This window comes from Lagenorhynchus albirostris, chromosome 1 (genome assembly GCF_949774975.1).
Source record: "Lagenorhynchus albirostris chromosome 1, mLagAlb1.1, whole genome shotgun sequence".
Taxonomy (NCBI): Eukaryota; Metazoa; Chordata; class Mammalia; order Artiodactyla; family Delphinidae; genus Lagenorhynchus; species Lagenorhynchus albirostris.
Genome location: NC_083095.1, coordinates 128,422,674 through 128,443,886, shown reverse-complemented (window position 1 = coordinate 128,443,886; position 21,213 = coordinate 128,422,674). Strand labels below are relative to the sequence as shown.

Here is a 21,213-nt window from a genome sequence, read left to right as displayed (position 1 = left end):
CTGTTGATGTCTGTGGTTAAATGCTCTAGCTTCTTGGCTCCTTTGGGTGATTTAGGAAAAGTGCCCCTCTGGGTGGGTGCATAGTTCAGAGTTTGGACTTGCTGTCTTCCCCTTTAGTCAGGTGCTGATGGAGGACAGCTGTAGAGGAGGTCTACAGGCCGGGCAGGGCGTGCGCGACCAGAGAAGAGGAACCACGGAGGGTGGGTCGCTGCGTCCAGGCCTTCAGGTGGGCAGGGACTAACTCGTACCTGCATCTGCACGTACAGCTCCTGGGCCTAAGCTGGTACAGAGCAGTGTTTGCCCAGGCAGTGTTTGCCGAGAGGATGGATAAAAGAGGGTCACCTTCCTTTTGACTCCTTGGGGTGAGTCTTCAGCCTTCTTTGGAAGAAGATTTGGAAGTGAGGAAGAGAAAGCTATGGGTCAGGTAAGATGGAGGGGGGAAGCTTGACTCATCATGTCAACTTCATAGTAGATGCTTTTGAACCCTAAAAAAATAATAGCTGAATGTTCTTGAGTGATGGGTTACCAGGAGCCAGCCACGGCGCTCACCCTTCTGTGATGGGCAGTTTTATATGTCACTCTGCCTAGGTCTGAGTTTCCAGTTATTCAACCAAATGCTAACTTAGGTGTTGCTGTGAAGGTAGATGTCATTAAAGCCCCAAACCAGCGACTTTAAGTAAAGGGGATGATCCTAGGCAAGCTGGGTGGGCCTGATTCAATCAGTTCAAAGGTCTTAAGAGCGGAGCTGAGGTTTCCCTGAAGGAGAAGAAATTCCACCTGGGGCCTGCAGCTTCAGCCGGTGTCTCAGTTCCAGCCGGCCCTTCCTGACGGCCTCCAAGTGGATTTCAGACTCACCCAGCCAGCTCCACAATCACATAAGCCAATTCCTTGCAACAAACCGCTTAGTGTATATCTATCTCCTACTGGTTTTATTTCTTCGGCTGAACCCGGACTAATACACCTTCATATGGATCAATTTATCTAATCCTCGCAAGAACACTGTTAGAGTTATTGTTGTTCCCATTTTAAACTGGAGCCCATTTTAAACAGGGAGCCCAGAGAAGGCAAGCAGGATTCAAACCGCAAGGCTTTTCCCTCCAGGGCCCAAGTTCTCAACTGCTGCCCCAGAGAATCTCAGGGAGTGAGTCACGTCCATAGCAGCCAGTGCTGGATAGCCGACAGGCTTTAAGATGGACCGGGCAGTTGTGATCGGCTGACTGGGACGGTGTCGTAAGGGAGGGAGTGGCCGCTACCCAGAGCAAGTTACCGCAGCAGTCGGCCCTGGGGGAAACACACACATCTCGATGTCACCTTCCAACAGCAATCTGTCCTTTCCTCTGAGCTCCCTGACATTCTGAGTGCGCACAGAATGTTCCCTCAACCTTGTATTTGCTTGTATTTTGTTTTAGAGTATCCTCTGGTGGTTGGTTTTCTCACAGGGCTGAGCTTTCTAAAATTCCCTGAAACATTCACCGTCAGTCCTCTAACGGGAGCTCTTTCCTCTGATTCATTCATTCATTCAAAGTGACATTGAATTACCCTTCTTCACAAAGGAGCCCCAGCTTGCCCAGAAGAAGAAAGTTAGGTGTTGGCTCAAGAGGAATTCAGAGGCATCTGATGACTTGGCAGGAGCTTCCTGGCTGTGCACATGCCACACCTGGATGAAAATTACCCCTCCAGAGTAGCAAGTGAAAGAAAAACCTTTGGGTCCAATGTTTGGAGTGCTGATTTCCCATCGTTTAAAATCATGGAGTAGACGTGAGCTGCATTTGATTGGTCTCCACGTAACAGCTCAGACTCTGTATGCTGACCCCCTCTGCTCCCTCCCGGTTCCCCTGCCCAAGGCCCTGCAGTCCTGAGGGGGGCTGAACACAAACAGACCAGGAGCTGGAGGATGGAATGCGTCCCCTTCTAGCAATGCCTTTTGGAAAATGCAGAGTGGAACACGAGCCAGAGTAGTTGTGTGTGAGGTGGGTGTGGGGTGTGTACACGTGTGTGTACGTTTCTCTGTGTCAGAGGAGGTGTGGGCAGCGGGTAGAAGGAGGGTGGCTTGATAATGAGCAGGGACTGGGTATTTGTTCCAGCCTGAGGGGTAAGGTTTGAAGCCACGGGACAAAACTGGGCTCTGAACTCATGGGGCCTCCAGGAGCGTGGCTGAGGACAGAAAGCTCAGTCCAGAGGGAGCAGAAGAGGGACAGAGACCAGTGCCTATGGTTTAATGACAGTTCCAAGGATTATTTTCATCCTTTGTTTCTTTCTGTCTCTTTGTCTCTGTGTCACTGTCTTTGTGTCTCTGTCTCTCTCGTGTGTGTGCCTGACCACTCTTTTTCTTTGGAAACAGGAAAGCAATTGAGTGGCTCACAGAATCCCGAGGAAGAAGAACACTCAGACCTTCTAAAGGCACAGGGACAAAAGGAAGAACCACAAGCAAAATCACTCCCCAGGGCTTCCCTGGTGGTGCAGTGGTTGAGAGTCCGCCTGCCGATGCAGGGGACACGGGTTCGTGCCCCGGTCCGGAAAGATCCCACATGCCGCAGAGCGGCTAGGCCCGTGAGCCATGGCCGCTGAGCCTGCGCGTCCGGAGCCTGTGCTCCGCAACGGGAGAGGCCGCAGCGGTGAGAGGCCCGCGTACCACAAAAAAAAAAAAAGAAAAATCACTCCCCAGAACTACTGCTGACGCCCTGCTGGCTCCTGGGTGTCACCCAGTGGCACTGCGGCTGTACAGCTGGTGGACCCAGGTTGCTGCCCAGACCAGAATCAGGGAGACCCGATTCATAGACCTGGCAGACCTCTGCTGGGAGACTTAGGGGGGTGACTTGAGTCCTCAAAGGACCCACCAGCTGGCTAGGTGGGGTCAGCTAGAGACAGCTTTAGGATTCTGGTTTATTGCTGGAAATAAAAGAGACAATTATGGTCATCTCTTGTGCTGGTTGGATCCCACGTGTAGACAAGGAATTTCAAACTCTAATTTTACCCTGGAACACCAACAATCCCTTCCCTAAATTCCCCTAGAGATGTTAGGGCAATCTCTAACCTCTAGTAAGATGGATGGATTAGCGAGACCTTCCTTGTGTCTCTAGTTCATCGGGTACAGAGTCTTCTGGAGTGGGAGAGAGGAGAAGGGAAAATCAAGGACAAAAGATACTGTGAAAAATGGAGATACTGGAATCTTCCAGCTGCAGATCCCTATTTGTTTGTTTTTGCTTTGGGCCATGGGATTTGTTTCAAGCTGAGGCCTTGGCCTTCAGGAGCAAGCTGCCGTGGTCCTCAAAGGCGGGGGGCAGTGATGGTGGAGTGGGTGACATCCCACTCACTCTCAGTGAGAGAGTCCCACCCTCTCACTGCAAGCAGGTTGCTATATTGTTACTGTGGCCAGTTAGAACCTGCTCTGGGAGGGGAAACTTCTAAAATCCTGGGAAGTGAGTGTCTCAAGGTCTCATCCTGGAAGAATAGTCTGACCCTAGAAGAACAGGTGAGGGGTGATCTCTCTATTTCTCAGCCAACTTCTAGAAGATGGCAGAGAGGGCCAGCAGTGAGTTTAGCCTCATGGAAATCACAGGCTTTGCAGCCTTTGGGATACGTAGACCCTCTGGCTTCCTTCTTCTTTATACCAGAAAACCAGACCTGCTTCCGCCAGGCTTGGGGCTGCAAGTGGAACCTCTGGGACCAGAGCTAAGAGGAGAGACAGCCTGAGACCCGTGGCCTCCTCAACACGGGGAGAAGTGGCTCCTGACCAGTGAGAACTGGCTGTGCCTGGGATGGTGTGTATCAGTGTGTGTGTGTGTGTGTGTGTGTGTGTGTGTGTGTGTGTGTGTGTGTGCATGTGCACATATATAAAAGTGTGTGTGTGTTTTAGTCAGGGGCAGAGTGGAGGCTGATCCCCCTGAATGCCTCCTCTTCACATCCTCCAAGGGAGAAGGGCCATTCTCCTTGACTCCTGGGAGCTGCAGAATATTGGAGAGAACACGTCTGCCCAGAACAAAGCAAAACCCTCAAAGGTTCTTTCCTATCTCTGATTCTAGAAAATTACCTGCCCTTTCATCCACTTCTCACATTCACGGCCTCTCTGTGTCACTGTCATTTTCCACCTCCTGGCATCTCAGCGCTCATCCTTTCTCTTTTGTCTCTCCGTCTGTCCAGGCTGGTTTGCATCTCTTTGTCTTTGCAGGGTCTGCATCCCTGCCTCTCTGTCTGTCCCTCCCTCCGCCTTGGCTGGCTTCTCTCTCAGCTGTCGCTTTTCTCTCCTCTCCTCCTGGCTAGCGCTGAGCAAGTGGCTGTCGGCCGTCCCTCGCTAGAGCCGAATCCCAGAGAAAACCAGTGTTGGAGCTGATGAGTGATTTTGGCTCCCTGTCTGATTTCCCTCCAGCCTGGTTTTGAAGCTCTGTGCAGCCCTGGGACGTCTGGAGGCCGGCTGGGCCGCATTGGGCTCTGCTGCTTAGGGCCCCCAGCCTTGGCACCCGAGGTTCCACCCCTTCTCCTGACTTGGAGTGATCCCGTCGTCCTGTCTTACAAATTGGGATCGCCTCCCTGCATGTGGGCTTTGGTGACAGCCACCAGATGGCAGGGACTGGTTTTTATAGTAACTCATTAACCTCTTGCCATCCTGCAATTAAGAAAGCATTTAATTGCTTTTGCTCGAGCCATCCTATGAGTGATTTGGGCGGCTCGTGTTCCTCATGTGAACCGATTTGCAGCTAGAGCCCGAGAGGGTGGGCACAGCGGCGTGTGAGGGCCCAGACGTGGTGAGCACCCTGGGCAGCCCTGGATTGCCCTTTGGGGCCTTTGGGTGGAGGGGAGCACGAGCCTTAGAACCTTCCCGATTGGTTTCCTGCTGGTTCCTCAGCAGGACTCCTGATGAGTCCTGTGGATGAGCGCTGGATGCCCCTGAGAGGCTATCTAGGTTCCTTCTCATTTAACCGTGGGGAGGACTAAAGCCAAATAAGTCAGGGAACTTGCCCCAAGTCACACAGCTAATCACTGGCACCACCTGGGCTGCAGCCCAAGTGTTCATTTCCCACCTGCGGTGCTCTGGGCTTCTCCTTGCTTTGCCAGCCTTTCCTGGGAGACGTGCTACTGCAGCGCCTCTGAAACTGTGTTCTCTCCCGTACTTGGTCTGCTTTTAGGTACATAACTGCCCGAGAGTTATTTACTCAGGAAATAGCTCAGGGCATCCCTGAATGGATTAACCAACTCCATCCAAAGAGGCAGGACCCACTCCCCTCTCCCCGCCACGCACTCCCAACCAGCACACCTGGCAGCCTCACTGCGGCACTGGGGATCACTGAGTGCACAACGCCGTGACCAAAGAGGCTCCAGCCCGCAGCAGAGCTTCCACCAGCCTTTTTTAGGTGCCAACCCTGCACCAGCTGACCCGCTCACAGCAGAGGCCCCTTAGGCCTCCCAGAGACGGTTAGCAGCTTGCCTCCCATCCCTGTGTCCCAGCACCACCTCCACAGGGCAGGTCTCCGGGCATCTGTCATTGCCGTGTCTTTGTTCCCTTACTGCTTATACCTTTCCCCGCCACCGACCCCCTCACCTCCCAAACCCCACACCCTTCCACTGGGCTTTGGGTGCTTCTGCTCCACAGCAATGGATCCCTCCACCCCCAGCAGGGTGGGCAGGGAGACATGCCACCCAGACCCCCATCAACGAAGGCTTTGCCTCGGCTGCTGGGAAGGTGGTCGGCAGGCCACCTTTGGGGGCTGTCTTAGCTGTGGAGGGCTGCCTCGCCCACAGTCACGCCCTTCTGGAGGGGATGCCCCATCTGATGACTGATCAAGGAGGGCATATAAGGACCGGTTATTTTGGTCCAATGCAGGACAACTCTGATGGGTCATTTCGGCTCCAGAGCTCCCACAGGGTCAGCCCAGGGCCTGTCACTGGCCAGCATCACAGCTTTACTTCTTCCTCCAACTTCTGCTTCATCCCAGTCACATCCCCAGGTATTTATCCCAAGAACATTCCTACTTATGAAGAAATATTAAACGTGATAACTCTATATTTAACATTTTGAGGAAGTACCAAACTCTTTTCCACAGGGGCTGTACCATTTTAGATCCCCGGCAACAACGTGTAAGGGTTCTAATATGGTATACAGGTATTCCAGCATCATGTGTGGAAACGACTTTTCTTTCTTCATCGACGCATCTTGGCTTCCTTGTTGAAATTAATTGGCCATAGACGTATGGGTTTATTTTTGGACTCTCAATTCTGTTCCATTGATCTATTTGTCTATCCTTATGCTGGTACCTAACTGTCCTGATTACTGTGGGTTTGTAATAAGTTTCTTAAAAATTAAAATAATTGTTTCCAGCTTTATTGATACACAACATATAACTTTGTGTAAGTTTAAGTTATACAACGTGATGATTTGATACATGCGTGTATATATATATATAAATGATTACCACAATAGGGCTTAGTTAACGCCTCCATCACCTTTTTGTGAGTGTGTGTGTGGTGGAAACATTTGAGATCCAATCTTTCAGCAACTTTCAATTATACAATACAGTATTGTTAACTATACTGTACATTAGATGCCCAGAACTTGTTCATCTTATAACTGGAAGTTTGTCCTTTGACTCATATCTCCCCATTTCCTTCACCCTGTAAGTTTTGAAATCAGCTGTGTTAAGTCCTTCACTTTGTTTCTTCTTTCTTAAGATAGTCTTGGCTTTTCTGGGTCCCTTACATTTGCATGTGAATTTCAGGATCGGAGGAGACAGAAAAGGGAGGAGGGCTTTTTAAGTTGCTGACAGTGAGGCCTGCGATGTGGGACTCCCCCAAGGTCTTCAGTAAATTCAATTGGGCATCTGAATAACTGGGCAAGTTTATTTGCTTATGTACTTATGTATTTTGTAGAACAGGGGAAAGGGGCTACGTGTGGTGTTCCCGTTGACTCAGTGTGAAATGGGGATGGAGGCCTGAAAGCAGGAGGCCGGCACAGGGAAGACCCTGGGGGTGAAAGCTTTCTCAGACCTGGGGCAGCTCCCGGCTCCTTGAGCTGTTCCACTGGGGGACTGAGAAATCCCCGCCATTGGCAGGCCTGTCGGTAACACAGAGCGCGAGGCACAGAGATGAAGCCGCTCTCTGTGAAGAGGGAGGAGGGTGGCACCCTGGGGCACCCCAAAACACCTCCTCGGGCCTCTGACCTCTGTGGAACGGAGCTGGACATCAGGGCCCCTGTGTGGCTTTAGAAGGGTTGGTTTTGTAACCCATGTCTCACTTGGGGGGCGGCTCTCCCCCACCCGCCGTGGACAGATGGGGTTCACGAGCTCCCCGGGACTCCGTCTGTCACGTCTCCCAGCAGCCCCATCTTCTCTGGAGTCGACAGCTGGCCTGGCTGCCTCTGCGGAGTGGCAGCCTCTCTACTGCCTGAAGCCAAGTTCCTCTCAGCGCTGTCACTCTCTGGGCTGTTCCCGTGGCTGCTGCAATGGGTGATGAGACCCCGTGTGACTCGTGTCCTCTGCACAGACTCCAGGGCTAGGCTCTGAGGCCCAGGAGGTCTGAGATCCTGGCCAGAGGGTGCAGGTGTGCGGGCAGGTGGGTGTGAGCATTCCAGTTATCCCTCTTTCAGGAGTTCTGTTTCCTCATCCTTTCCTCAGAGTCCTTCAGGGAGAGAGAAAGCATTCTGCCCCCTTTCCTGGGACTGGAATTCTCTCCCACTCATGGCTGCCCAGATCTGGTTCCCAGATGCCTCTTGGAATATCTTACTGGAGAATGCTTGCTCACTGGTCCTTGAGCCTGGAAGAATCCTGGACCTTCAGAGCCACAGGTGAAAGGCAGCCTAGTTCAGGAGAGGCCACAGACTTCAGAAACATCCTGACCGGGATCCATCCCAGCTCTAATGCTCACTGGCTGTGTGACCTTGGACAAGTCACTTCCGTCTCTCAGCTCCCATTTCCTCCTCTGGAAAAACCTGATAGGGTTGTTGGGATGATGAAATTAACACACAACAAAATTCCTGCTGACTTGTAGGCCCTGAAATGCTGCATTTGTATCTGTTGAAGATTGGGTGCCCAGGGAAGCAAGCTCTGAGACAGAGTTTAGCAGTCAGGATATTAATTAGAAATGCCCTGGGGATCAACATCCTTGGAAGGAGAGGGATAGAAGCAGCAGAGGGAGAGTGTGTCCAACTCTCACAGAGCTCTGAAACCAAAATGGCCTTTTACACCCTGTGCTGGAGGTCCCCACGTTTGATGACTCACTGGGAGGACTCCCAGGGCTCAGCATACAGTGGTACTCACAGCAATGATTTATTACAGCGAAAGGACGCAAAGCAAAACCAACCCGGAACAGTATACAGAGGAAGTCCAGAGGAAACCGGGCACAAGCTTCCGAGAACCCTCTCCGGGTGGAGGCACACAGGATGCACTAATTCCTCCAGCAGCAAACTGTGACAACACGTGTGACGTGTTGCCAACCAGGCAGGCTCATGGGAGACTCAGTGCCCAGGGCTTTTCTCGGGAGGAGAGGGGAGGGCCGGCCGCACAGGCCTCTCTGCCTGCCCCGTACCACGATTCCTGACTCGCAGGAGGAAGACAGGTGTTCAGCATGAAGCATATTGTTTTTGGAGCCACTCTTATCAGGGATTGGTGGGGACCCTCCAAAACCCAAGTTCCCTGATGCCAGCCCAGGGCCAGCCTTGCCAGCAGGCCTTTGAAGGAGGGCAGCCACAGGTGTTTATGATAACTCTTTAATGCACATTTCTCCACTTCAATCAGTCATCAGATATGGTCCTCCGGGGAAGAGGTGTGACCTTGGTGCAGCTGTCCTCTGACTGCCGAAGCCTGCCTGCCACAGCCCTCCCAGCAAGACCTTCATTAAGGGGGAATCTGCGTCCAAGCACCCACCACAGGCATGAGATGAGTAAGGTGCTCCCAGCCCTCACGGCTGTGGGATGCTGAAGAGCTCTGCTGCTGGGAATCTGGCCACCTCTCACCTCATGTGGACCCGGGAGAACTAAGCCAAGAGGGAGCCCCTGACATTGTCCATCCATGAATGTGCACAGGTCAGATAGCAGGAGAGAGAAAGTGGAGCTTGGTGTTCAAGGGGGAAGTGAGGCGGTGCTAGGGAGACGGCTTGTCTGTAAACACAGATAACCAGAGTAGAATAGAATAGACTGGTAGTAGAGACATAGTTGCTGAATTGGCTTGATCCTGCTGACTACGTTCCCCAAGCTGAGAGCTGTGGATTTAGAGACATAAATAGGGGTTGGTTTCTGCCCTTGGGTGCTCATTGTCTACAGGGGGAGACTGACCTATAATCAGAAAGACGTGGTAATTGAGAGAAGCAGAGAGTGGGGAGAGCCTGGGTGATCCCTATGCCTAGTAGGAATGGAATGAGGAGGGAAGGCTTCCTGGAGGCGGTGTCATTCACGTTGGGCCCTAAAGGATGAGTAGGAGTTAACCAAGTGGACAAGGAGAGAGGAAGGAGATTTCAGGAATGGACAATAAAACAAACCCTGGGTAACTCGAAGCCTGTGGATTCTTGTGATCCCTGGTGTCTGACCCTTTTGAGTGATTTCTTCTAGATCAGGAAAATTTCCTGGAGTCATAGAATCTCAAGTTGGAGAGAAACTTAACAGCTCCCGTAGCTAAGTGTGCATCCACGTCAAGCTGTTGGGAAGTCTCACCTGCATCCCTCTGATGACGGGGAGCTTACTACTTCTTGAGACTGCATTCATTTGGTTGGCTCAGCATGCTAGCAAGGTCTTCCTTCTACTGAGCTGGAACCTTTTTCCTTGGTTCGTCCACTCACTTATCCTGATATTATCCTTTGGATTGATGACAAATTTAAATCTTTATGAATCATGAGCGTCTGTGGGTTTTCCACTGTTATTCTCCAAGTAGTTAGTCCCTCCATCTAGTAGCAAAGGAGAGAGGCAGCAGCGGCTGGAGCTGGAGAGCTACAGAGAAGCAGTATAATGAAATGATTAAGAGTGGGACTCTGGAGCCAGACCATCAAGGGTGGAATCTCAACTATGCCCCTTATTATGTAATCGTGGTAGGTAACTTAACCTCTCTGTGCCTCAGTTTCTTCATCTGCACAATGGGGATAAGCATAGTAAGCTATGTCATTGGGAGGTGGCAAGGATTAAGTTGATACTTGAAGTGCTCAGAACAGTGCTGCCAGAGAGCACTGTCAATGTACAAGCTTCAGCTGCTATTCAAAAGCGACTGTGACAGTTGCCAGGCCACAGGAATGGTGCCGCAGACATACTGAATAAAATTAGATGAAAATAGCCACCACGGCTGGATGAGGATAAGGCTCTGCCTGTGAATGAAAAGCCATCAACCTCATTCATACAGTTTGTCTCCACTGTTCTCTCTGCTTTTGTAATCTGTATGGGAGCCATTCGACTGTCCCCAAACTCCCCCATGTATGGGGTCTGCTTTTGCTATTTAAATAACACTGCTGCAGGTCCCCATTTCATGAATAATGGGAAAACTGTGGTGAGGTCCCTTCCACCTGGAATCCCTACAGCAATCCAACTTTAGGCTGTTGCCTGTTCCATTGTGGATCATGGGTGTGTATTTGTGTCACCACATAGCACAGTGAACTTCAACTTGGATGTCACTCATGGCTGCTCTGAAGGTCCGAGGCCACTCCTCCCCCACCTGTCCTCCCCCAGGCCCTCCATCTGCCCCTGGGTTCCAGGTTTCTCACTCCCTTGGGACCTCCCCACATCTCTCCCTCTTTTTGTTCTCTTCCCCTTTCCACTCCTCTCCCTTGGGCTGCCCCCAGAAGTTCAGGATTCCTTTCCCTTATTAAGAAGAGCAGTGTTTGGCCCTCCACCCTCTACTTGGGCTGGGACCCGTTTCTGTAAATCAAAAGCATGAGGAGGAACCAGCAGAAGCTCTCACATGTCAGTTTCCCTTCATCGTGATCAGTTTTTCCATGTGGCTCCCGCTCTACCACCAGACTCCGTCAGTAAAGGGATCCAGGCCACGATGTAATCTTTCCCTGATATAAATTATTCTACACCCCTGGCCCCCTTTAAAGGCAGATGGAGATACCGTCTTTTACTTTTTAAGGCAACTTAAAATCTTGCCTGGGAAGCCTGGAATAGCCTTCCTTCCTTCTCTCTGGCTCTCCAAATTCTGCCTGCCTGCCCTTTAGGAATAAGCTGAGTCTGCCTTCTCCGTGAAGCTTCCCTGATCAAGTGGCTTAGAATCTCATGGCAAGGCCCCCACTTGGCCATTAGTTACCTGCTACCTGGAGTTAGATAATCCAAGTCCCAAATTTGTGTGACTTGTCACCCCAATTAAAATGCTCTTTCCCAGAAAAGTCTTATGAGACTCAAAGTTCACTGGAAGACTCCTGGCCTGAGGACAGGAGGAACAAGGAGTCAGAGAGGCATGGTTTGAATCCTGGCTTCCCCATCTGTTGGCTGTGTGGCTTTCTATCTGTTACTTAACCTCTCTGAACTCATGTATAAATGTGAGGAAGAATGCTTATGTCACATAGTTGCTCTGAGTATGATCAAAAACCAGAAGACAAGTGTTGGTGAGGATGTAGAGAAAAGGAAAGCCTTGTGCCCTGTTGATGGGATTGTAAAATTGTACAGCCACTGTGGAAAAGAGTATGATGTTTCCTCAGAAAAATTAAAGATAAAATTACCCTATGATCCAGCAATTCCACTTCTAGATATATACCCAAAGGAATTGGAAGCAGAGTCTCAAAGAGATATTTGTACACCCATGTTCACAGCAGCGTTATTCACAATAGGCAAAAGGTGGAAACAAGCTCATTGTCCAGCGATGGATGAATGGATAAACAGAATGTGGCACATCCGTGCAATGGAATATTATTCGGTCTTAAAAAGGAAGGAAGTTCTGCAATATGCTACAACATGGATGAAGCTCGAGGACATTATATTAAGTGAAATAAACAGATCATAAAAAGACAAATACCGTATGATTCCAGTTGCATGAGGTATGAAAAGCAGCTAAAATAAAAAAGACGGAAAGTGTAATGGTGGTTGCCAGGGGCTGAGGGAAGTAGAGAATGGGGAGTTATTGTGTCATAGGTCTAGGGTTTCAGTTGTACAAGATGAAGAGTCATGGGGATGGATGGTGGTGATGGTTGCCTAACAATGTGACTATATTTAATACCAATGAATGGTGCACTTAAAAATGGTTAGGATGGTAATTTGGGTTATATATATTTTACCACAATAAAAAGAAGAAGAAAATAAAAGGTGTGTGTATGTCAAATGCCCCGCAGAGGGTCTGGCACATAGGAGGGGTTTATAGATTTTAGATTCCTTCCTTCCTCTGGAAGAACCCACAGAATAAGGGAGGAGCAATCAGACAGTGGGCCTTGGATGATGGTCTAGGGGGACTGAAATCTGAAGGGCAAATGTACCTACTGAAGAAGTCGGGGTCAGGGATGATAAGAGCCAGCTGGGTCCAGATGCCACCTGACAGACACGCAGAGCCCTTATCTGGGGCCCGTGAGAAGAGCTGACACGTGGCAGAAACAGGAGCAGCTGGTCTCCTTCTTCCTTTGCTGCCCAAACATAAAGGCAGCTCTCAGGACTCCTCCTGTCCAGAGCTGCCGACTGGGCCAGACTGCTGCCTGAGGTCCCAGGGCTTGCTTCAACCCAAAGGGAAGGAGAAGTAGTGGCAGGGCAGACTCCAGGGAGATGCACGCGCACCGCCCTGTGAACTTGGACTCCCAGGAGTCTTCTGAAAGGACGGACCGAGGTATATGGGTAGGGAGGGAGCCGGGAGAGGTCAGTTCTGCCCCTCTGAGCGTCGGTTTCCTCATCTGTGCAAAGAGAGCATTGGGCTCTGGAATCTGCAGAAGGAAAGCCTTCCACTCAGCAAGCTCAGGAGTTTGGCCGAGTGTATGTGTGTGTGTGTGTGTGTGTGTGTGTGTGTGTGTGTGTGTGTGTGTGTGTGTGTGTCCTTGGAGAGCTCTGTGCACTCAGATGTGGCTAACTCAGATTCCATTGATTCTGAACATGTAATATTTTTGACTTGGACTAGGCTGAAGGCTACACTTGCATAATTCACACAGAAATGGGCTTGACTTCTCACAAGTAGTGTTGGTGTGATGATGGAAGAATCATTTCCATAATGCCAGGGTGCCTCTCCCACAACACCTCTCAGGTTCCACCAGCATTGACAGAACACCCCTCCCCAAGGACCCCGCTGCCCCCAGTCATCTCTGGCCATTCCCTTTGTGTCTGGGAGACTTCGCCAACTCCACCATCCAACTTATTAATTGGAATTATTAATTGATTTTAATTTTTATAATCATGTTTTTCATGTTCAAGAATTGCTGCTTTGCATTGTAACTTTTTATTCTGTATATGCGTGTCATCATCTTGACTCTTTCTGAACATATTAGTTATTATTCTAAATTTGTCTTCTGTTTCTTCTATGGATGCAATTCCATCTTTGTGAGCTCAGGGCCTCTATTTTATAGTGTGGGTTTTCCTCAGATGTTCAGTGGTTCTTGGCTGTCTCTTCACATTTGCACGTAAGAATCTCTATTTGTTTCTTAAGAGACTCCTCGTCTCTTGGACTGTGATTTTTCTCTGCACTCGTTCCTCTGTTAACTTAGTCCCTTCTGCTTACTCTTTTCCAGGAATTCCTCAACATTTCTGGTCAGCCAACTCCACTCACCCTCCCTCGCTCCTTCTCTCCCCGCCCCTCTCCTTCCGTCATATTTTCAGTGTTGGTAGAGATAGACCTCCTCTGCCTCCTCCTTTTTTTTTTGCGGTACGCAGGCCTCTCACTGTCATGGCCTCTCCCGTTGTGGAGCACAGGCTCCGGATGCGCAGGCTCAGCGGCCATGGCTCACGGGCCCAGCCGCTCTGCGGCACGTGGGATCTTCCCGGACCGCGGCACGAACCTGCGTCCCCTGCATCAGCAGGCGGACCCTCAACCACTGCACCACCAGGGAAGCCCCCTCTGCCTCCTCTTTATCTCCTCTTCCATTTTTTCTCCTCCTTCTTCTTCCCCAAAATGTATCACTTCAGTGATCACAGACACTTTGTCAGGAGGAGAAAGACGTGGCTACGCTCCATCTGACATCTCTTTTAGTTTGACTCTTTTATGTCTCTTTTCACAAACCTTAAAATAATCCACAAGATGATTATCATTTCCCTCATTTTATCGATGAAGAAACCGAGAGATTAAATGACTTCCTTGGAGATGCACAGCTTGACATCAAATCCTCCTACTCCCAGTTCAGTCTTTTTTTCCTCTTCCATCTTTCTGAAATCCCAGAGACCTTTAACCTGCTCCCACTACTCAGAAAGCCCAGTTCAAATCAGTGGTCACTGTGCATTTGAGTCCAAAAGGGCAACATGAAACTGTGTGCTCTCCGTGGAAGCTGGCCCCGGAAGACCCTGATGCGTTGTTGTGTTAGCAGAGATGCGTAGGATTTGCTCATGAGCTACCAATCAGTATTTACTTAAAACTGTCCCAGAATTTAGATTATCCAACAAGTCAGAACAACTTTCTTCCCCCAATAAACCTTAACTCACAGTAATTAGGCTACGTTTTCTGACTTATTGAATTGTTTATTGATTTTTTTCCAGGCGGTACTTCTTAATAAAGTAAATTTCTTGATAAAGTAAATAAACTAGTGTGGTCATGGTGCGGGGTATAATCAGGAAACCTCCTCTCAGAAATGCTGGAACACAGGAGCAGCTGTGTCTACACTGGAACTGAGACTTTCAAACAAAATGGAAATTTTCCACTATGTTCTGGGGGCCAGGAGGAGGCTACCAGGTCCCCTGAAAGCTGGGACTTGAACTTGAAATAGGAGAAAATCAAAGTCCATGACACCCTGGGTGGGTGCCCAGTTCAGGTTTGACACTGGCCAGTGAGTGTGTTTCTCAAAGGGCCCTTTGAGTCACCTTGAGGGCCTTGTTCTAAGTGGCTAGGGAAAGTGGCGGGGGAAGCTGAGCATGGGCCCTGGAAATGAGCTGTAGTCAGTAGAAGCAACTAGTCAAGGTTGGTGGAAAGACGCACATCTACTTGTGAGGGCAGTAGCAGAGGAGCTGTGAGCTGGAGAAACAGAAATATGTCATGTCATGGGTGGCATGTCATCCGGGCCTTTGGGGAAGGCAGGACCCGGGACCTGGAGCCCAGGAAGCGAACTGGGTGGAGCTCAAATCCAGAAACCTCTGCGATTCTCACTCAAATCACCGCTGGTCCCCAAGGCTGATAGGACCTGGGAAGCAAGAGTCACATGAGAAAAAGTGTGAAAATACAGAAGTGAATTTTAACGGTCCCCTTGACTTCTCCCCCTGTCGGCTCTGGGCCTCTTGAGACTAGGGCTGGACGGCCATCTCCATTGCTGCCTCTGAAAAATTCATCGTGGCCCATCCTCTCCTGGACTTGCCAGGCACTAGGGCCACTTGCCTGGGATGAAAGAGTTTGTGGCGTGTCTGAGAATGAGGCCCCAGTATCCTGCCCTCCAGAGGCTGGCTTCTCCATGGATTGATGCATGAAGTCTTCGTGGGGCTGGGATAAGTCAGGTGCCAGGTACAGGTGGAGACCAGGCTAAATGTGGTATTCTGAGTTGGGTTATGAATTTTGAAGAAAATCGTTAATAGTAATAGGCATCCATATAAGAGATTATTCCAGGCAAGATGCTACCAGGCAGATGCACACGCGTGGGCATCACTTTCTGGGACCCAGCTCCCTACTAGAGAAGGGGACCCCGGTGATGTTATCTTCCCCTGAGACCAAGGGCCACTCCCCTCCCTGATCAGAGCAGAAACTCTATCCTTCCCATCAGTCTGGAGGGTCCCCAAGGGCAAGCGCTGTCTTTTTCCCTTCCCTCCAGTCCAAACACATGGGTTGGTCTTTCCCAAGGGCACAGTCCTTGTCTTCTCCACCCAACCGGGAGCTTCAAAAGTTCATATGTCTTCAATGAATTTGAGAGCTTCCCAAGGCAGGGAACGTTGTCTTCCCCGGGAGGTGTCCCAAAACAGGGACCGTGTCGCCCAACCAAAGCAAGAAATATTTCTAATTTTGTTTCCTCTGTCAGTATGCAAGACTGAGCCCTGCACACAGTGGATACTCAGAGCTTGTTATTGACTGCCTAGGACCACGGTGGTGGGCCTGGCGATGCTGGGGACTTAGTGCCGAATTGGAGATGGTGCTCGCTCTTTAATCACCTGATTCAGGTGTTTTCCCCAGGTCTGCTTCCCCAGGTAACCTTGGCCTTCCATCTCCATGAGTTCTTCCTAGTGAAAATGTTCTCAGAAAAAAGGGCAGTGCTCACAGCTTGTCAAGGGCACCACACACATGGTTTTAATTCAATCTTCTTCAAGCGAAAAATGTGTGTTCTGGGAGCTCACCTTAACCCTGGGAATTATTGAGCAGCCATTATAGAATTCATTAGTTTGCTAACAACCTTTCAAGAACTCCCCACCTGTGATGATGTGACTGATGCTATGACAAGTCACCCCAGAGTCTACTTAATTTGTTCTTAGAGGCTGTGTGTGTGTGTGCGCGTGTGCGTGCGTGTGTGTGTGTGTGTGTGTGTATGTGTGCGCGTGCATGTGTGGTCTTCAAGATAATGATGCAGGAAGTGGAAAGGAGGCAAGAATCATTTATTGAGTGTCAGGCAGCAGGATTCTGGTCCGGATTCTGGTCCCACAAATTGTGTGACCTTGGACAAGTCACTTGACCTATCTGGGCCCCAGTGAGTTTATAGCCTGGAAATGAAACAAACTATCCTGCCAATCAACCAGCCTTTCCTGTCCACAGACTCCTCCCCTCCCACTTTCTCCATAACCAGAGAAAATGAAATGAAAAACGATTGCTTCTCTTTTCTCCCACCATTTTTTTTTTTTGAGATGGTGAGGGGGAATCACATTTCTACTCAAGATCTCAGTTCTGAATTTCCCTCCAACATAAAGCCAAGGGAAATATGCTTGAGAGAGCTAATACGGATCTCTGCTGCTGGTCATCACAGTGGAGTTGGCACTCAATACTGAATACGTTTGCCTGTTTCATTTGGGCTGGCTCATACAAGGTCAAGGGAGCCAGGCCCAGCTGCTGCAAGACCCAATGTTGACCACATACTGAATCTGAAAGACTTAGACACCAAGTCCCAAGTATTAGGCAGAAACATGTTTCTACCTGTGTAATCTCATTACTGATGGAGCATCTCACATTAGACATGTCTCGTTCGCCCAAGATCAAGGTCATCTTCAATGTTCAACAACTCACCGTGTGCCAATCAGCCCTTCACCAGGAAGGCCGAATGCCCACTGGTTGACAGAACGAGTTTGAATCGCAGCCCTGCTTTTGGTGTTTGATTCTTCCACGTTTTTTGAGACTCAGTACCTTTACCTTCTATTACAAGGTGACCAATGGGAAGTGCATGGAAACTCTTCCGAGCTAGAACCAACACTTTAGAGACTAAGTGGTTGGCGCCTACGGCGGAGTCTGGGAGGGGCTGCTGCAAGCCAAGAGCACTGGCACTCAGCATTCTGCTGGAAGCCCCGATCACAGGATGTTTCAAGCTGGTATTAAATGTTCTGTTTTGTACTCTGCTTGGGTATAAGGGACCCAACTGCTTCCCTATGGAGTGAAAGAAAACTGTTCCCTCTGAATTTGGAGAGACTGTGTTCCCCACTTGTATATTATTATTTCTCCTAGGGATGTGTCTGGTGGTGCTTGTGTGTATCTGTGTGTCTGTCTGTTCTTATCTGAGCTTTTGCTCCCAGGAGTCAGGAAGTGAAGACTGCCAAAGGGACATGTGTGTGGGCCTGGCTTTGACCCTTCACACTGCAGATGGTGAAAGGGACAGCTCAGCCTTGAGTGGGGTGCTGGCCCCTCGTGAGGGGTGTTACGTGGGTGTGATTTGGGACCTTGGACTGTACACTCTTATGAATGTCTTATCTGGAGTGAAACCTGATAGGGTGCCCATTTTGCTCTGAAGCAAATGCAGCTTGGCACCATCAGCTGTTGGGTTTACACTGCTTAAGAACTGTCCTTTTAAGGCTTAAGGGTTTCAGGCATAGCCACTTCTAGTAATAGTCATACATCTTCCTCTGGCTGCCATTCCCTTCTCTTACCCCCAAGACTTCACTCAAGGAAACTGGCAGTGGGGGGACTGAGAGGCACAGTCCTCACTGCTGCTAAAGGGGAGATTCGGATGCACAGAGCACAGTTTGATAATCCCTGGTCTTAAGGAAGCAGCCCCAGCTCCTTAGCATGGTATCACAGGCCCTCCAGGACCTGGGCCTTCCCATCATTTCCTTTCCCTTCCTACCCCCAATCCAGGCTGTGCACATAGCAGGTGCTCAGGCAATGTGTGGGTTTTGAATGGAACTGAGCAGCTATCTTGGTCAAAACCCTGTGGGTCCCCTTGGTTCAACCTCTCCCTCCACACCTGCCTGCTCTCCAATGCCAGGCCTCTCGAACCCTTCCATCGTCAGGGGTTTTTGTCTCTGTCTTCCTCTGTATTCCCGCTGTTAGTCTCAGGTGAAGGGTTCTGCTTGGACTATTGTAATAGTCTCCAAGCAGGTTGAGCTATGCTCAGATTCTCCCCACCTCCCGTCTGCTCTGCAGGTTGCTGCCGGGAGATTCTCTGCGGATCACTGCTTTGATTGTGTTCCTCTCTGGCTCTAAGCCCTTATTGGCTCCCTGTTGAGTAGAGGTAAAATCCGGACTTCCCAGCCTGGCCTTCCACAATCTGATGTCAGCCTACTTTCCCCATCCTGCCTGGCGGGACTGCGGGTGCACCAGCCAGATTAGCCCGCTTGTCATTTTTGTGTGTCTGGAATTGCTGTTAGCAAGACCTTCCCTCTCCTTCAAGGAGCAGCTTCAATGCCAGCTTCTCCCACCATTTTCCTCTCTCCTCTCAACTCAAAGGATCCCTCTCTTCTGAACTCCGTGTGTGTTCCGTTCGCTTGGCACGTATCACACACTACTGGATAGTGCTGTGTGTACACTGTCCTTCCTCAAGCTCATAAGCAGGACCTGTGACTTAGTCACCTTGCTGTCCCCTAGTGTCCAGAGCAGGTATTTGCAGGGAACAGGAGCTCAGTTAACGTTTGTTTAATGAATAAATACGTAATTCAAATCCAACACCCTGTTGTCTTCCAATGACACTCAAATCATCCTAGGCAGAAAGTGTATTTATCTTTCTAACCTGACCTCCCACCATTGGTCAAAATTAGAATAAGCACTTTGTGGATTAAGAGCTGTCACTCTGTATGTGGCACCTTTCAGACTCAAGGTTGGGAGTGACTCACAGTTTACCATCCATGCATCTAAGATGTTGGCAACAGTATCATCTACCTGACAGAATGATGTCTGGGCTTCTAGGCATGCAGTAACCCGTCCTTTGAGCGCTCCCTCTGATTTCACATGCCCTGGGCTCTGGGTTGGTGTCTCTTTCTCTGATTCAACTCTCCCCCTGGATCACTGGACCTTTGATCTTGGTATTTGTTCTTCTCTTGTTTTCATTTTTCAGCTCTTATCTGCTAGGGAGTTTTGGGTGCAAGCAACAGAAAGCACTTTGGCTAATGTCAGCATAAGGAGTTTATTGGAAAGATGTGGCTGAGCTCATGGAATTGAAGGGAGGGCTGGAGAGCCAGCCCAGAGGGCCTGGAACCAGGACAATGTACAGGGTGGCATATGGGTCTCAGAAACAGGGGGAACTGATAATAGGACAGGTCTTGAAAGGCTGCCATTGCTGCTACTACTGCTGGTGCAAATGAGAGCCAATGACTTTTAGTCTTTTTGTCGCTCTAGTCCAGATTCAAACTCCAGGGAGAATCCAACTGGACCTAGAATGTGCTTCCTTTTCGCCATCCACTGCCGTGCCTCCTGAACCTTTTCTTGTTACCAGCCGTCCACTCACATTTCCACCCATCACTCAATCCCCCTCCAGGCCTGTGTATTTACTTGACAAGGGGTTTCCAAGTTGCCTCCCCCAGGGTGCCAGACGTCTGCCTGATCCGGGTGACACAGCCCTCTGAGTGGCAACAGCAGGACTATTAGACACCAATCGTCCTCCTGCTTAGAAAATAAAGCGTTTCCTTGTTTAGCCAAGATGACGGGTCATTAGTGGCCAATAACATAGCTCGAATTTTGATTCAATGAGTCACTTTAAATTTCATAAACCTTCTGTCTTCTTTCCCATGGCACAAAACATATAGGCCAATTCTGAAAACTCCGAAGTGATTTGTTCTTCCAATGTAAGTGCAAACCTGAGGATGATTTAGTAATTAGCTAACTGTTCCTCCTTCCTGGGCTTTGGCAAAGCAATCTCTAGGCACAACAGGTAGATTCAAATAGTCGATCCCAGTTGTTCCAGTACCAACATAAGCTTCCTAGGAAACAGTTCTGAGCAGAAGTCATAAACACAGCGTTCTCAATTTCTACCCATTGGACTTGTGGGTTCACTTAATGCTAGTTTTCTCCCTAATGAAAGGCAAGGGAAATATCAGCTAGAAATTTCATAATCAGAGTGTTTGCCTAGTTTGCTATTTTTAAGCGCCACGGGCTTCACTTGAAATGAAGGATACGCATTAGGCCAGCAAACGCGTCTGGTGAAGAGTGAGGTTCCCGTCTGCAGAGCTGTGCTGGAGAGGACAAAGAGTGGGCATAAATAATGGATTAAGAGTGGCTCCAATGAGAGCCTATTTGTCCAGCAGCCTCAAAATGAAAACACGCTGCCGATGACTCATTGGATAATAGTAAATATGACGGGCTCATAAAACCGCTGGTTCCCACGGGGGCTGTTCCGCAGCCTTTGTCTGGTCTCGAGTTTGTTACGTTCGGAAGCTACCAATTTAAACCTCCCTTCCCCCAGCAAAGACATGGCTCCTGGATGGAGAGAGTTATTTGGGTGATTTGCAAAGTCTGCATGGCACAGGGGGGAGGCGGCCTGCCCCCAACCTGAGACACTCCTCTGCTCCCCTGCCTGTGCCCTGAGCCTGGGGCCAGCTCTGCGCTAGGCCCCCACGGAGGCCTGGATGCTATATGGACTTCATTAAGGGGAAGGCAGAGACCTCAGCCCCAGGGAACCCGAAACCGAAAAGAGACATGGCGTAAAGTGAGGGCTCCGAGTCCAACCTGGGAGATGAATAAAGAACAGAAACATGTCTTCCCTCCACCATGTGAAGCATTTCCAGCCAGAGTGCCTCTGATAATAACAGAAAGAATACGATATTCTGCAGGACTCTGGCTGCAGTGAAAGTGGTGGTCTTCAAACTGGGGG

At 49.8% G+C, this 21,213-nt stretch overlaps 1 long non-coding RNA gene across 2 annotated transcripts; it reads left to right on the top strand.

Annotated features, from left to right (window-relative positions):
• The first annotated feature begins 291 nt into the window (after positions 1-291).
• LOC132522708 (uncharacterized) lies at positions 292-9,477 on the top strand. Of its 2 annotated transcripts, XR_009541306.1 has the most exons (4): positions 292-424; positions 2,342-2,615; positions 3,615-3,736; positions 3,861-9,477. It is a non-coding gene; the product is annotated as an uncharacterized LOC132522708 (long non-coding RNA). The 2 variants fall into 2 exon arrangements; XR_009541307.1 differs by lacking the exons at positions 292-424; positions 2,342-2,615 and having other exon boundaries at positions 2,630-3,736; positions 3,861-7,774; positions 8,265-9,477.
• The last annotated feature ends 11,736 nt before the right edge of the window (positions 9,478-21,213 follow it).